This window comes from Nicotiana tabacum, chromosome 12, assembly GCF_000715075.1.
Source record: "Nicotiana tabacum cultivar K326 chromosome 12, ASM71507v2, whole genome shotgun sequence".
NCBI classification, from domain to species: domain Eukaryota; kingdom Viridiplantae; phylum Streptophyta; class Magnoliopsida; order Solanales; family Solanaceae; genus Nicotiana; species Nicotiana tabacum.
The window spans coordinates 65406836-65422428 of NC_134091.1; the positions used below are offsets into that span (position 1 = coordinate 65406836).

Consider the following 15593-nt stretch of genomic DNA (forward strand, 5'->3'; position numbering starts at 1 on the left):
TGTGATATTATCATCGAGCACGGCTTGTTGTTGTTGGTCACTGCCTTTGCCCGCGAAAAATAGTTGAAATCAAAAAAGGAATTGTGTAAAACAGATAAAGGAGCGTAAAGTTATGTAGACCTTCGCACCTAAAGCGGAAGGAGGAAAGGTATTAAGAGAATTTAGAGTGCAAGGAATGTCGGATGCGATCATAGCAGCACTAACACACCGGATCCCATCAGAACTCCGAAGCTAAGTGTGCTTGGGCGAGAGTAGTACTAGGATGGGTGACCCCCTGGCAAATCCTCGTGTTGCATCCCTCTTTTTAGTCAAAATTAGTATCTTACTTCTTTTAATATATCGGAGGTAGGTCTAATTAATTTAAAAATGAGTTTTAAAGAGAGTAAATGATATTTTATTTTACACAAAATAATAATTTTTTTAAAGGTAATAGTTATGGAAAAAATCATAAAAGCAATATAAAGCAAATAAGGAAAATATTTATGGGCTTAACACCGTTGCACTTCACATTTCACTACGCCTTGGCCTCGAAGGCGACATCCGTAAAACGTCTAGTTGCGATGTCGTCATTCCATGCGGCCTAGTATGATAGGCATGTCGCTAGGCCTTACAGGCCCTCTAATTGTGAGATTATCGTTGACCGCGGCTTGTTGTTGTTGATCAATGCCTTTCCCGCGAAAAATAGTTGAAATCGAAAGAAGAATTGCGTAAAACGGATATATGAGCGTAAAGTTATGTCCTTTCCTTCTTCGCACCAAAAGCGGAAGGAGGAAAGGTATTAAGAGAATTTAGAGTGCAATGAATGTCCGATGAGATCATACCAGCACTAACACACCGGATCCCATCAGAACTCCGATGCTAAGCGTGCCTGGGCGTGAGTAGTACTAGGATGGGTGACCCCCTGGGAAGTCCTCGTGTTGCATCCCTCTTTTTAGGCAAAATTTGTATCTTACTTCTTTTAATATATCGGAGGTAGGTCTAATAAATTCACAAATGATATTTAAAGAGAGTAAACGATATTTTCTTTACATGAAATAATAATATTTTTTTAAAGCAAATCATTATGAAAAAAATAAAAAATAAAAGCAATATATAGCAAATAAGGAAAATATTTACGGGCTTAACACCATTGCGCTTGACAAGTCACTATGCCTTGGCCTCGAAGGCGACATCCGTAAAATGTCTAGTTGTGATATTGTCGTTCCATGCGGCCTAGTGTGATAAGCATGCCACTAGGTCTTATGGACCCTGTAGTTGTGATATTATCGTCGAGAACGGCTTGTTGTTGTTGGTCACTGCCTTTGCCCGCGAAAAATAGTTGAAATCAAAAAAGGAATTGTGTAAAACAGATAAAGGAGCGTAAAGTTATGTACACCTTCGCACCTAAAGCGGAAGGAGGAAAGGTATTAAGAGAATTTAGAGTGCAAGGAATGTCGGATGCGATCATAGCAGCACTAACACACCGGATCTCATCAGAACCCCAAAGCTAAGTGTGCTTGGGCGAGAGTAGTACTAGGATGGGTGACCCCCTGGTAAATCCTCGTGTTGCATCCCTCTTTTTAGTCAAAATTAGTATCTTACTTCTTTTAATATATCGGCGGTAGGTCTAATAAATTCACAAATGAGTTTTAAGCAGTGTAAACGATATTTTATTTTACACAAAATAAAATTTTTTTTAAAGGTAATAGTTATGGAAAAAATCATAAAAGCAATATAAAGCAAATAAGGAAAATATTTATGGGCTTAACACCATTGCACTTCACATTTCACTATGCCTTGGCCTCAAAGGCGACATCCGTAAAACGTCTAGTTGCGATGTCGTCATTCCATGCGGCCTAGTATGATAGGCATGTCGCTAGGCCTTACAGGCCCTCTAATTGTGAGATTATCGTTGACCGCGGCTTGTTGTTGTTGATCAATGCCTTTCCCACAAAAAATAGTTGAAATCGAAAGAAGAATTGCGTAAAACGGATATATGAGCGTAAAGTTATGTTCTTTCCTTCTTCGCACCTAAAGCGGAAGGAGGAAAGGTATTAAGAGAATTTAGAGTGCAATGAATGTCCGATGAGATCATACCAGTACTAACACACCGGATCCCATCAGAACTCCGATGCTAAGCGTGCCTGGGCGTGAGTAGTACTAAGATGGGTGACCCCCTGGGAAGTCCTCGTGTTGCATCCCTCTTTTTAGGCAAAATTTGTATCTTACTTCTTTTAATATATCGGAGGTAGGTCTAATAAATTCACAAATGATATTTAAAGAGAGTAAACGATATTTTCTTTACACGAAATAACAATTATTTTTAAAGCAAATCATTATGAAAAAAAATAAGAAAATGCAATATATAGCAAATGAGGAAAATATTTACGGGCTTAACACCATTGCACTTGACATGTCACTACGCCTTGGCCTAGAAGGCGACATCCGTAAAATGTCTAGTTGCGATATTGTCGTTCCATGCGGCCTAGTGTGATAGGCATGTCACTAGGTCTTACGGGCCCTCTAGTTGTGATATTATCGTCGAGCACGGCTTGTTGTTGTTGGTCACTGCCTTTGCCCGCGAAAAATAGTTGAAATCAAAAAAGGAATTGCGTAAAACAGATAAAGGAGCGTAAAGTTATGTACACCTTCGTACCTAAAGCGGAAGAAGGAAAGGTTTTAAGAGAATTTAGTGTGCAAGGAATGTGGGATGTTATCATACACGCACTAACGCACCGCATCCCAATAGAACTCCGAAGAGAAGCGTACTTGGCCGATCGTAGTACTAGGATGGGTGACCCCCTGGCAAATCCTCGTGTTGCATCCCTCTTTTTAGGCAAAATTAGTATCTTACTTCTTTTAATATATCGGAGGAAGGTCTATTAAATTGAAAAATGAGTTTTAAAGAGAGTAAACGATATTTTATTTTACACGAAATAACAATTTTTTTAAAGGTAATAGTGATGGAAAAAATCATAAAAGCAATATAAAGGAAATAAGGAAAATATTTACGGGCTTAACACCATTGCACTTCACATTTCACTATGCCTTGGCCTCGAAGGCGACATCCGTAAAACGTCTAGTTGCGATGGCGTCGTTCCATGCGGCCTAGTATGATAGGCATGTCGTTAGGCCTTACAGGCCCTCTAATTGTGATATTATCGTCGAGCGCGGCTTGTTGTTGTTGATCAATGCCTTTCTCGCGAAAAATAGTTGAAATCGAAAGAGGAATTGCGTAAAACGGATATATGAGCGTAAAGTTATGTCCTTTCCTTCTTCGCACCTAAAGCGGAAGGAGGAAAGGTATTAAGAGAATTTAGAGTGCAAAGAATGTCCGATGAGATCATACCAGCACTAACGCACCGGATCCCATCAGAACTCCGAAGTCAAGCGTGCCTGGGCGAGAGTAGTACTAGGATGGTGACCCCCTGGGAAGTCCTCTTGTTGCATCCTTCTTTTTAGGCAAACTTTGTATCTTCTTTTAATATATCGGCGGTAGGTATAATAAATTCACAAATGAGTTTTAAACAATGTAAACGATATTTTTTTACTTGATATAACAATTATTTTAAAGCTAATAGTTAGGGAAAAAATCAAAAAAGTAATATTTTAGTAAATAAGGAAAATATTTACGGACTTAACACCGTTGCACTTGACATGTCACTACGCCTTGGCCTCAAAGGCGACATCCGTAAAATGTCTAGTTGCGATGTCGTCGTTCCATGCGACCTAGTGAGATTGGCATGTCGCTAGGCCTTACGGCCCCTCTAATTGTGATATTATCATCGAGTGCGGCTTGTTGTTGTTGATCAATGCCTCTCCCGCGAAAAATAGTTGAAATCGAAAGAGGAATTGCGTAAAACGGATAAATGAGCGTAAAGTTATGTTGTTTTAAAGTTTTACACCTTAGTACCTAAAGCAGAAGGAAGAAAGGTATTAAGAGAATTTTGAGTGCAATGAATGTCCGATGAGATCATACTAGCACTAACGCATCGGATCCCATCAGAACTCCGAAGTCAAGCGTGCCCGGGCGTGAGTAGTAATAGGATGGGTGACCCCCTGGGAAGTCCTCGTATTGCATCCCTCTTTTTAGGAAACAATTGTATCTTACTTTTTTAATATATCAGAGGTAGGTCTAATAAATTCACAAATGAGTTCTAAAGAGAGTTAACGATATTTGTTTTACACGAAAAAACAATTTTTTTAAAGCTAATAGCTATGAAAAAAATAAAAAAGAAATATATAGCAAATAAGGAAAATATTTACGGGCTTAACACCATTGCACTTGACATGTCACTACGCCTTGGCCTCGAAGGCGACATCCGTAAAACGTCTAGTTGTGATGTTGTCGTCCCATGCGGCCTATTGTGATAGGCATGTCGCTAGTACTTACGGGCCCTCTAGTTGTGATACTTTCATCGAGCGCGGCTTATTGTTGTTGGTCAATGCCTTTGACCGCGAAAAATAGTAGAAATCTAAAAAGGAATTTCGTAAAACGGATAAATAAGCATAAAGTTATGTTGTTTTAAGGTCTTACACATTCGCACCTAAAGCGGAAGGAGGAAAGGTATTAAGAGAATTTAGAGTGCAATGAATGTCCGATGAGATCATACCAGCACTAACGCACCGGATCCCATCAGAACTCCGTAGTTGAACATGCTTGGGCGAGAGTAGTACTAGGATTGGTGACCCCTGGGAAGTCCTCGTGTTGCATCCCTCTTTTTAGGAAAAATTTGTATCTTACTTCTTTTAATATATCGGAGTAGGTCTAATTAATTCACAAATGAGTTTTAAAGAGAGTTAACGATATTGTTTTTACACGAAATAAAAAAAATTTTGAAGCTAATAATTATGAAAAAAATCAAAAAAGCAATATAAAGCAAATAAGGAAAATATTTACGGGCTTAACACCGTTGCACTTCACATGTCACTACGCCTAGGCCTCGAAGGCGACATCCATAAAACATCTAGTTGCGATGTCATCGTTCCATGCGGCCTAGTGTAATAGGCATGTCACTAGGCCTTACGGGCCCTCAAAATGTGATATTATCGTCGAGCGCGTCTAGTTTTTGTTGTTCAATGCCTTTGCCAGATAAAACATAGTTGAAATCAAAAGAGGAATTGCGTAAAACGGATAAATGAGCGTAAAGTTATTTCGTTTTAAGGTTTTCACCTAAAGTAAAAGGAGGAAAGGTATTAAGAGAATTTAGAGTGCAAGGAATGTGGGATGCGATCATACACGCACTAACGCACCGCATCCCAACAGAACTCCGAAGAGAAGCATGCTTGGCCGATCATAGTACTAGGATGGGTGAACCCCTGGGAAATCCTTGTGTCGTATCCCTCTTTTTAGGTAAAATTTGTATCTTACTTCTTTTAATATATTGGAAGTAGGTCTAATAAATTCACAAATGAGTTTTAAAGACAGTAAAAGATATTTTGTTTTACACAAAATATCAATTTTTTTAAAGCTAATAGTTATGAAAAAATCAAAAAAGCAATATAAAGCAAATAAGGAAAATATTTACGGGCTTAACACCGTTGCACTTAACATGTCACTACGCCTTGGCCTCGAAGGTGACATCCGTATAATATCTAGTTGCGATGTCGTCGTTCCATGCGACCTAGTGTGATGGGCATGTTGTTAGGCCTTACGGGCCCTCATATTGTGATATTATCATCGAGCGCGGCTTGTTGTTGTTGGTCAATGCCTTTGCCTGCGAAAAATAGTTGAAATCAAAGGAGGAATTGTGTAAAACAGATAATGAGCGTAAATTTATGTCGTTTTAAGGTTTTCACCTAAAGCGGAAGGAGGAAAGGTATTAAGAGAATTTTGAGTGCATGGAATGTCGGATATGATCATGCTAGCACTAACGCACCGGATCTCATCATAAATCTGAAGCTAAGCGAGACTGGGCGATAGTAGTACTAGGAATGGTGACCCCCTGGGAAGTCCTCGTATTGCATACCTCTTTTTAGGCAAAATTTGTATCTTACTTCTTTTAATATATCGGAGGTAGGTCTAATAAATTCACAAATGAGTTTTAAAGAGAGTAAACGATATTTTATTTACACGAAATAACATTTTTTTAAAGCTAATAGTTATGAAAAAAAATCAAAAAAGCAATATAAAGCAAAGAAGGGAAAATATTTTCGGGCTTAACACCGTTATACTTAACATGTCACTACGCCTTGACCTCGAAGGCAACATCCGTAAAATGTCTAGTTGCGATGTCGTTGTTCCATGCGACCTAGTGTTATAGGCATGTCGCTAGGCCTTACGGGCCCTCAATTGTGAATTTATTGTCGAGCACGGCTTGTTGTTGTTGTTCAATGCCTTTCCCGTGAAAAATAGCTGAAATCGAAAGAGGAATTGCGTAAAACGAATACATGAGCATAAAGTTAGGTCATTTTAAGGTTTTACACCTTCGCACCTAAAGCAGAAGGAGGAAAGGTATTAAGAGAATTTAGAGTGCAATGAATGTCCGATGAGATCATACTAGCACTAACGCACTGGATCCCATCCGAACTCCGATGCTAAGCGTGCCTGGACGTGAGTAGTACTAGGATGGGTGACCCCCTAGGAAGTCCTCGTGTTGCATCCCTCTTTTTAGGCAAAATTTGTATCTTACTTCTTTTAATATATCGGAGGTAGGTCTAATAAATTCACAAATGATATTTAAAGAGAGTAAACGATATTTTCTTTACACGAAATAACAATGTTTTTTAAAGAAAATCATTATGAAAAAAATTTAAAAAAAAGCAATATATAGCAAATAAGGAAAATATTTACGGGCTTAACACCATTGCACTTGACATGTCACTACGCCTTGGCCTCGAAGGCGACATCCGTAAAATGTCTAGTTGCGATATTGTCGTTCCCTACGGCCTAGTGTGATAGGCATGTCACTAGGTCTTATGGGCCCTTTAGTTGTGATATAATCGTCGAGCACGGCTTGTTGTTGTTGGTCACTGCCTTTGCCCGCGATAAATAGTTAAAATCAAAAGAGGAATTGCGTAAAACAGATAAAGGAGCGTAAAGTTATGTACACCTTTGCACCTAAAGCGGAAGGAGGAAAGGTATTAAGAGAATTTAGAGTACAAGGAATGTGGGATGCGATCACACACGCACTAACGCACCGCATCCCAACAGAACCCAGAAGAGAAGCGTGCTTGGACGATCGTAGTACTAGGATGGGTGACCCCCGGGAAATCCTCGTATTGCATCCCTCTTTTTAGGCAAAATTAGTATCTTACTTCTTTTAATATATCAGAGGTAGGTCTAATAAATTGAAAAATGAGTTTTAAAGAGAGTAAACGATATTTTTTTTTACACGAAATAACAATTTTTTTAAAGGTAATAGTTATGGAAAAAAATCATAAAAGAAATATAAAGCAAATAAGGAAAATATTTACGGACTTAACACCGTTGCACTTCGCATTTCACTACGCCTTGGCCTCGAAGGTGACATCCGTAAAATGTCTAGTTGCGATGTCGTCGTTCCATGCGGCCTAGTATGGTAGGCATGTTGCTAGGCCTTACAGGCCTTCTAATTGTGATATTATCGTCGAGCGCGGCTTGTTGTTGTTGATCAATGCCTTTCTCGCGAAAACTAGTTGAAATCGAAAGAGTAATTGTGTAAAACGGATATATGAGCGTAAAGTTATGTCCTTTCCTCCTTCGCACCTAAAGCGGAAGGAGGAAAGGTATTAAGAGAATTTAGAGTGCAAAGAATGTCCGATGAGATCATACCAGCACTAACGCACCGGATCCCATTAGAAGATTGTAGTACTAGGATGGGTGACCCCCTGGGAAGTCCTCATGTTGCATCTATCTTTTTAGGCAAACTTTGCATCTTACTTCTTTTAATATATCGGCGGTAGGTATAATAAATTCACAAATGAGTTTTAAAAAGTGTAAACGATATTGTTTTACGTGATATAACAATTCTTTTAAAGCTAATAGTTAGGAAAAAAATCAAAAAGGCAATATTTAGTAAATAAGGAAAATAATTACGGGCTTAACACCGTTGAATTTGACATGTCACTACGCCTTGGCCTCGAAGGCCACATCTGTAAAATGTCTAGTTGCGATGTCGTCGTTCCATGCGGCCTAGTGTGATAGGCATGTCGCTAGGCCTTACAGGACCTCTAATTGTGATATTATCGTCGAGCACGGCATATTGTTGTTGGTCAATGCCTTTTCCCGCGAAAAATAGTTGAAATCAAAAGAGAAATTGCATAAAACGGATAAATGAACGTTAAGTTATGTTGTTTTAAGGTTTTACACCTTCGCACCTAAAGCGGAAGAAGGAAAGGTATTTAGAGAATTTAGAGTGCAAGGAATGTCGGATGTGATCGTACCAGCACTAACGCACCGGATCCCATCAGAACTCCGAGGTCAAGTGTGCCTGGGCGAGAGGAGTACTAGGATGGCTGACCCCCTGGGAAGTCTTCGTGTTGCATCCATCTATTTAGGAGAAATTTGAATCTTACTTCTTTTAATATATCGGTGGTAGGTCTAATAAATTCACAAATGAGTTTTAAGCAATGTAAACGATATTTGTTTTACGCGAAATAATAATTGTTTTAAAGCTAATAGTTAGGAAAGAAAATCAAAAAATCAATATTTAGTAAATAAGGAAATTATTTACGGGCTTAACATCGTTGCACTTGACATGTCACTACGCCTTGGCCTCGAAGGTGACAACCGTAAAACGTCTAGTTGCGATGTCATCGTTCCATGAGGCCTAGTGTGATAGGCATGTTGCTAGGCCTTACGGGACCTCTAATGGTGATATTATCGTCGAGCACGGCATATTGTTGTTGGTCAATGCCTTTGCCCGCGAAAAATAGTTTAAACCAAAAGGGAAATTGCATAAAACGGAAAAATCAGTGTAAAGTTATGTCGTTTGAAGGTTTTATACCTTTGCACCAAAAGCTGAAAGAGGAAAGGTATTAAGATAATTTAGAGTGCAAGGAATGTAGGAAGTGATCATACCAGCTCTAACGAACCAGATCCCATCAGAACTCTGAGGTCAAGCATGCTGGGGCGAGAGTAGTACTAGGATGGGTGACCCCCTGGGAAGACCTCGTGTTGTATCCCTCTTTTTAGGCAAAACTTGTATCTTACTTGTTTTAATATATCTGCGGTAGGTCTAATAAATTCACAAATGAGTTTTAAGCAGTGTAAACGATATTTCTTTACACGAAATAAAAATTTTCTTAAAGCTATTAGTTATGAAAAAAAATCAAAAAAGCAATATATAGTAAATAAGAAAACTATTTACGTGCTTAACACCGTTGCACTTGACATATCACTACGCCTTGGCCTCGAAGGCGACATCCAAAAAACATCTAGTTGCGATGTCGCCGTTCCATGCGACTTAGTGTGATAGGCATGTCGCTAGGCCTTAGGGGCCCTCTAATTGTGATATTATCGTGGAGTGCGGCTTGTTATTGTTAGTCAATGCCTTCACCCGCGAAAAATAGTTGAAATCAAAAGAGGAATTGAGTAAAACGGATAAATGATTGTAAAGTTATGTCGTTTTAAGGTTTTACACCTTCGCACCTAAAGCGGAAGGAGGGAAGGAGTTACACCCTATATTTTCGTACGTAAAAATGCATCGTAAGCAAACTAATGTAGGACCAAAAATGAGATAATATTTAAAAGTATATAAAGTAATTTAATCATGTTACCTCTGAGGTTACAAATATTGAAGATCATGAACAACAAATACAAAGAGGGTTGGTCGGTTCAGAAGCTAAAGCAATTGAAGAAAATAATATTTCGTCGAAAGTCGACAAGTTGGGAATGTTATAACATATACCTTTGGGGTGAGACTAGGGTGCTTAACATGATAAGGAGATTATGTTATGATTTATATTAGTCGTATGACATCCGTGTGTTATGTTTTGAAGTCAAGCGAGTTGTGGAACAAAAGTCGATGAAAGTCATCACAAGTTACATTCATAAGTTTTACTGAAACTTTGGGTCAAATGTAACTACGATTTTCTCCCAATATACTTAGAGTTATGGGGTGTTCCACCCATCAAATTAAAGATCTATGAGTTTATTTTCCAACGCATTAAACCGTTTGTCAATACGACATTGGAGTAGAAAGATATGGGTATTTGTGCGATACTGCACAAGCTGCTAGGTGACAAGTAGGTGTGTCACCTACTTGCTTAAATGAGAGCCCAAAAAAATGGGCCATTTCGGGTCGTCCAAAGAGGCCTTTTAAGGGCCTATTTTCTTCATATATTAGACTTAAAATAGAGCATAATAACCAGACATAAGCTCTACAAAGAATCCTCCCAAAAATTTCCCACAAACCCTAATTGATTTTCTCTCCCTTTCAAGTTCCAATTGGAGGTAAAACCTAGAGTTTGAAGAACCAAGATAAGAGCTGAGTTATCCAACAAATAAGGTGAGTTTACTGCTCTCTTTCATCCAATTTTTCTTCTGTAAATTCATGGTAAGTCGTTCTATACTTGTAAGAACTCACGGGACGGTGATCGGAAGCCGTGAGTTCGAGTTATTCACTTGTAGCGGACTGTTTTGTGGACTGTTTTGTGTTACTATTGGGCTGCGTGTTTTACTACTATTTTGTGGAGTTTTGGAGGAGGAAGGGGGTTTATAAACACCATATAAATGTAGGGTGGTTGGCTGGTCATTCGTCATATCATTTTCGGGTCGTTTGACACTACTACGGTGGTCGTTTTGAGTACGAAGAGATTGGAGTATGTTGGGCTGTTTTGTAGTATTTGATGGTGTATATAGGGCTGGATAATGATGTATATATGTTGTTATTGTTCTATTCTTGTATTGTTGGTGTTATCTTGAATTTGGAGGAAGTAAGGATTATAGGGGAGATGCGGCCCGTTTTAATACAAAATAGGTTTGTCGTTCGTTGTGCGATAGTTGTACCTTTCGTAACTTAACGATAGTATTATTATCATTCTTGTAGATTAAGGTGCTAAGAGGTGAGTTCGACTTGGTGATTGGAAAGATTGTGATAAGGTATGTTAAGGCTAAGCCCTTCCTTCATTTTGGCATGATCTCGTAGCTACATGTGTTAATAATGAGACATAAAGAGTAGTTCATATTCATGAATTTATTCACATTATTCTAGTCTCATAAGTTACAATATTATTCCTTATCGGGACTTCATATTCAGTTTAGTTTTGTCTTTATTCAGTCAAGAGAGCAGAGGGTCTATATATATATATACAGTGTTACACTATTTTCACCACTATCGAGCTATAATCGGTGGGCAGGCCCCTATTGGGCAACCTCTGATCAGATGATAAGTTATATATACCGAGTCTACTGTGGCCGAGCGCCTACGAGCGAGCCCAGGATGGCCGAGATACAGAGCCCAGTATGGTCGAGCGCCTATGAGCGAGTCTACTACGGCCGAGCATTTACACGTACCGAGCCTTATAGGGCCGAACATTTATTTTACTTACTATATTGTAGGAGTTTAGTCACTATCAGCAAGTAAGTATATCTCCAGATCATCTTTGACTCCCAGTTACTTCCAGTTATTATATTATCAGTTCAGTTTCGATTTTCAGTTATGTTATTGCCTTACATACTCGGTACATTATTTCGTACTGACGTCCCTTTTCCGGGGACGCTGCATTTCATGCATGCAGGTTCAGATAGACAGACGAGTAGATCTCCTCAGTAGGTGTTTCCCGAGTTTAGCCTGATCGGTAAGCTCCACGTCTTTCGGAGTTTCCAGGTCTAGAGTTTTGTGTACATCTTATGTATATCTGTATATATGTTATGGGTAGGTCGGGGCCCTGTTCCGATCATAGTACATCTATCAGTAGAGGCTTGTAGACATATCCTGTTGGTTAGTTCAGTATGTTGGGTTTGTAGGCCTGGTATGTATATTTGATGGTTTGTCAGCTGTAGTAGCTATGACGGCCTTGTCGGCCTAGCTTTATATTGATGTTTAGTTAGCGCTAGTTTCCATTCAGTTTTATATTTTGCTTCGCAAATTGTCTTGCAAGGTGTCCCCATGGCCAAAGTATGACATTATATGTTCAGAGTCCCTTAGTCGTAATTTGGTACGCCAGGTTAGGTGAGGCACCAGATGCTTGTCTCGCTCCTAGGTTTGGGGCGTGACAAAAATATTTACTGTTCTTGCTAAATTGTCGGATGCTATCATATCAGCACTAACACACTGGATCCTATCAGAACTCCGAAGTGAAGCGTGCCTGGACGAGAGTAGTACTAGGATGGGTAACCCCCTGGGAAGTCCTCGTGTTGCATCCTTCTTTTTAGGTAAAATTTGTATCTTACTTCTTTTAATATATCGGCGGTAGGTCTAATAAATTCACAAATGAGTTTTAAGCAGTGTAAGTGATATCTGTTTTACACGAAATAACAATCTTTTTAAAGCTAATAGTTAGGAAAAAATTTTAAAAAGCAATATATAGTAAATAAGGAAAATATTTACGGGCTAAACACCGTTGCACTTGACATGTCACTACGACTTGGCCTCGAATGTGACATCCGTAAAACGTCTAGTTGTGACGTCGTCGTTCCATATGGCCTAGTGTGATAGGCATGTCGCTAGGCCTTACGGACCCTCTGATTATGATATCATCGTCGCCTAAAGTGAAAGGAGGGAAGGTATTAAAAGAATTTAGAGTACTAGGAATGTCGGATGCGATCATATCAGCACTAACACACTGAATCCTATCAGAACTCCAAAGTGAAGCGTGCCTGGACGAGAGTAGTACTAGGATGAGTAACCCCCTGGGAAGTCCTCGTGTTGCATCCCTCTTTTTAGGGAATAATTGTATCTTACTTCTTTTAATATATCGGCAGTAAGTCTAATAAATTCACAAATGAGTTTTAAGGGGTGTAAGCGATATTTGTTTTACATGAAATAACAATCTTTTTAAAGCTAATAGTTAGGAAAAAAATTTAAAAAGCAATATATAGTAAATAAGGAAAATATTTACGGGCTAAATGCCATTGCACTTGACATGTCACTACGCCTTGGCCTCGAAGGCGACATCCGTAAAACGTCTAGTTGCGATGTCGTCGTTCCATGTGGACTAGTGTGATAGGCATGTCGCTAGGCCTTACGGGCCCTCTAATTATGATATCATCGTCGATCGCGGCTTGTTGTTGTTGGTCAATGCCTTCACCTGCGAAAAATAGTTTAAATCAAAAGAGGATTTGCGTAAAACGGATAAATGATCGTAAATTTATGTCATTTTAAGGTTTTACACCCTCGCACCTAAAACGGAAGGAGGGAAGGTATTAAGAGAATTTAGAGTGCAAGGAATGTCGGATGCGATCATATCAGTACTAACACACCGGATCCCATCACAACTCCATAGTTGAGCGTGCTTGGGCGAGAGTAGTACTAAGATTGGGGACCCCCTGGGAAGTCCTCATGTTGCATCCCTCGTTTTAGGAATATTTTGTATCTTACTTCTTTTAATATATCGGCGGTAGATGTAATAAATTCACAAATAAGTTTTAAGCAGTGTAAGCGATATTTGTTTTACACGAAAAAACAATCATTTTAAAGCTAATAGTTAGGAAAAAAATTTAAAAAGCAATATATAGTAAATAAAGAAAATATTTACGGGCTAAACACTGTTGCACTTGACATGTCACTACGCCTTGGCCTTGAAGGCGACATCCGTAAAACGTCTAGTTGCGATGTCGTCATTCCATGCGGCCTGGTGTGATAGGCATGTCGCTAGGCCTTACGGGCCCTCTAATTGAGATATTATCATCGAGCGCAGCTTGTTATTGTTGGTCAATGCCTTTGCCCGCGAAAAATAGTTGAAATCAAAAGAGGAATTGCGCAAAACGGATAAATGAGCATAAAGTTAAGTCGTTTTAAGGTTTTACACCTTCGCACCTAAAGCGGAAGGAGGAAAGGTTTTAAGGGAATTTAGAGTGCAAGGAATGTCGGATGCTATCATACGAGCACTAACACACCAAATCCCATCAGAACTCCGAAGTTACGCGTGCCTTGGCGAGAGTAGTGCTAGGATGGGCGACCCCATGGGATGTCCTCGTGTTGCATCCCTCTTTTTAGGCAAAATTTATATCTTACTTCTTTTAAAATATCGTCGGTAGGTCTTATAAATTCACAAATAAGTTTTAAGGAGTGTAAACAATATTTGATTCACACGAAATAATATTTTTTTAAAGCTAATAGTAATGAAAAAAATCTAAAACTCAATCTATAATAAATAAGGAAGATATTTACGGGCTTAACACCGTTGCACTTGACATATCACTACGCCTTGGCCTCAAAGGCGATATTCGTAAAACGTCTAGTTGCGATTTCGTCGTTCCATGCGGCCTAGTGTGATAGGCATGTCGCTAGGCCATACAAGCCCTCTAAATGTGATATTATCATCGAGCGCTGCTTGTTGTTGTTGGTCAATGCCTTTGCCCGCGAAAAATAATTGAAATCAAAAGAGGAATTGCGCAAAATGGATAAACGAACATTAAGTTATGTCATATTAAGTTTTTACACCTTCGCACCTAAAGCGGAAGGAAGGAAGGTATTATGAGAATTTAGAGTGCAAGGAATGTCGGATGTGATCATATCAGCACTAACACACCGGATCCTATCAGAACTCCAAAGTGAAGCGTGCCTGGACGAGAGTAGTACTAGGGTGACCCCCTGGGAAGTCCTCGTGTTGCATCCTTTTTTTTAGGCAAAATTTGTATCTTACTTTTTTTAATATATCGGCGGTAGGTCTAATAAATTCACAAATGAGTTTTAAGCAGTGTAAGCGATATTTGTTTTACACGAAAAAATAATCATTTTAAAGCTAATAGTTAGGAAAAAAATTTAAAAAGCAATATATAGTAAATAAGGAAAATATTTACGGGCTAAACACTGTTGCACTTGACATGTCACTACGCCTTGGCCTTGAAGGCGACATCCGTAAAACGTCTAGTTGTGATGTCGTCGTTCCATGAGGCCTAGTGTGATAGGCATGTCGCTAGGCCTTACGGGCCCTCTAATTATGATATCATCGTCGATCGCGGCTTTTTGTTGTTGGTCAATGCCTTCACCTGCGAAAAATAGTTGAAATCAAAAGAGGAATTACATAAACCGGATAAATGATCGTAAAGTTATGTCGTTTTAAGGTTTTATCCTTTCGCACCTAAAACGGAAGGAGGGAAGGTATTAATAAAATTTAGAGTGCAAGGAATATCGGATGCAATCATATCAACATTAACACACTGGATCCCATCAGAACTCCGTAGTTGAGCGTGCTTGGGCGAGAGTAGTACTAGGATTGGTGACCCCCTGGGAAGTTCTCATGTTGCATCCCTCGTTTTAGGAATATTTTGTATCTTACTTCTTTTAATATGTCGGCGGTAGGTGTAATAAATTCACAAATGAGTTTTAAGCAATGTAAACGATATTTGTTTTACACTAAAAAAACATTTTTTTTAAAGCTAATAGTGATGGAAAAAAATAAAAAAAGCAATATATAGTAAATAAGGAAAATATTTACGGGCTAAACACCGTTGCACTTGAGATGTCACTGTGCCTTGGCCACGAAGGCGACATCCGTAAAACATCTAGTTGCGATGTCGTCATTCC

The 15593-nt window shown here is 39.1% G+C and overlaps 13 non-coding genes and 4 pseudogenes across 13 annotated transcripts; all 17 read left to right on the forward strand.

Annotated features, from left to right (window-relative positions):
* The first annotated feature begins 180 nt into the window (after positions 1-180).
* LOC142167482 (5S ribosomal RNA) lies at positions 181-299 on the forward strand. Its single transcript, XR_012697608.1, has one exon. It is a non-coding gene; the product is annotated as a 5S ribosomal RNA (ribosomal RNA).
* A 508-nt stretch (positions 300-807) lies between these two features.
* LOC142167486 (5S ribosomal RNA) lies at positions 808-926 on the forward strand. Its single transcript, XR_012697612.1, has one exon. It is a non-coding gene; the product is annotated as a 5S ribosomal RNA (ribosomal RNA).
* Positions 927-1435: 509 nt separating this feature from the next.
* Positions 1436-1554, forward strand: LOC142167540 (5S ribosomal RNA). Its single transcript, XR_012697663.1, has one exon. It is a non-coding gene; the product is annotated as a 5S ribosomal RNA (ribosomal RNA).
* Positions 1555-2062: 508 nt separating this feature from the next.
* LOC142167501 (5S ribosomal RNA) lies at positions 2063-2181 on the forward strand. Its single transcript, XR_012697626.1, has one exon. It is a non-coding gene; the product is annotated as a 5S ribosomal RNA (ribosomal RNA).
* Positions 2182-3314: 1133 nt separating this feature from the next.
* Positions 3315-3432, forward strand: LOC142167549 (5S ribosomal RNA). Its single transcript, XR_012697672.1, has one exon. It is a non-coding gene; the product is annotated as a 5S ribosomal RNA (ribosomal RNA).
* A 512-nt stretch (positions 3433-3944) lies between these two features.
* LOC142167541 (5S ribosomal RNA) lies at positions 3945-4063 on the forward strand. Its single transcript, XR_012697664.1, has one exon. It is a non-coding gene; the product is annotated as a 5S ribosomal RNA (ribosomal RNA).
* A 515-nt stretch (positions 4064-4578) lies between these two features.
* LOC142167579 (5S ribosomal RNA) lies at positions 4579-4696 on the forward strand (annotated as a pseudogene).
* Positions 4697-5204: 508 nt separating this feature from the next.
* LOC142167605 (5S ribosomal RNA) lies at positions 5205-5323 on the forward strand (annotated as a pseudogene).
* Positions 5324-6465: 1142 nt separating this feature from the next.
* LOC142167539 (5S ribosomal RNA) lies at positions 6466-6584 on the forward strand. The gene has a single exon (XR_012697662.1). It is a non-coding gene; the product is annotated as a 5S ribosomal RNA (ribosomal RNA).
* A 1745-nt stretch (positions 6585-8329) lies between these two features.
* Positions 8330-8448, forward strand: LOC142167533 (5S ribosomal RNA). The gene has a single exon (XR_012697658.1). It is a non-coding gene; the product is annotated as a 5S ribosomal RNA (ribosomal RNA).
* A 518-nt stretch (positions 8449-8966) lies between these two features.
* LOC142167554 (5S ribosomal RNA) lies at positions 8967-9085 on the forward strand. Its single transcript, XR_012697677.1, has one exon. It is a non-coding gene; the product is annotated as a 5S ribosomal RNA (ribosomal RNA).
* A 3064-nt stretch (positions 9086-12149) lies between these two features.
* LOC142167511 (5S ribosomal RNA) lies at positions 12150-12268 on the forward strand. Its single transcript, XR_012697636.1, has one exon. It is a non-coding gene; the product is annotated as a 5S ribosomal RNA (ribosomal RNA).
* A 392-nt stretch (positions 12269-12660) lies between these two features.
* Positions 12661-12779, forward strand: LOC142167546 (5S ribosomal RNA). The gene has a single exon (XR_012697669.1). It is a non-coding gene; the product is annotated as a 5S ribosomal RNA (ribosomal RNA).
* Positions 12780-13296: 517 nt separating this feature from the next.
* LOC142167591 (5S ribosomal RNA) lies at positions 13297-13415 on the forward strand (annotated as a pseudogene).
* A 517-nt stretch (positions 13416-13932) lies between these two features.
* Positions 13933-14051, forward strand: LOC142167583 (5S ribosomal RNA; annotated as a pseudogene).
* A 516-nt stretch (positions 14052-14567) lies between these two features.
* On the forward strand, positions 14568-14682 carry LOC142167572 (5S ribosomal RNA). The gene has a single exon (XR_012697695.1). It is a non-coding gene; the product is annotated as a 5S ribosomal RNA (ribosomal RNA).
* A 517-nt stretch (positions 14683-15199) lies between these two features.
* On the forward strand, positions 15200-15318 carry LOC142167571 (5S ribosomal RNA). Its single transcript, XR_012697694.1, has one exon. It is a non-coding gene; the product is annotated as a 5S ribosomal RNA (ribosomal RNA).
* The last annotated feature ends 275 nt before the right edge of the window (positions 15319-15593 follow it).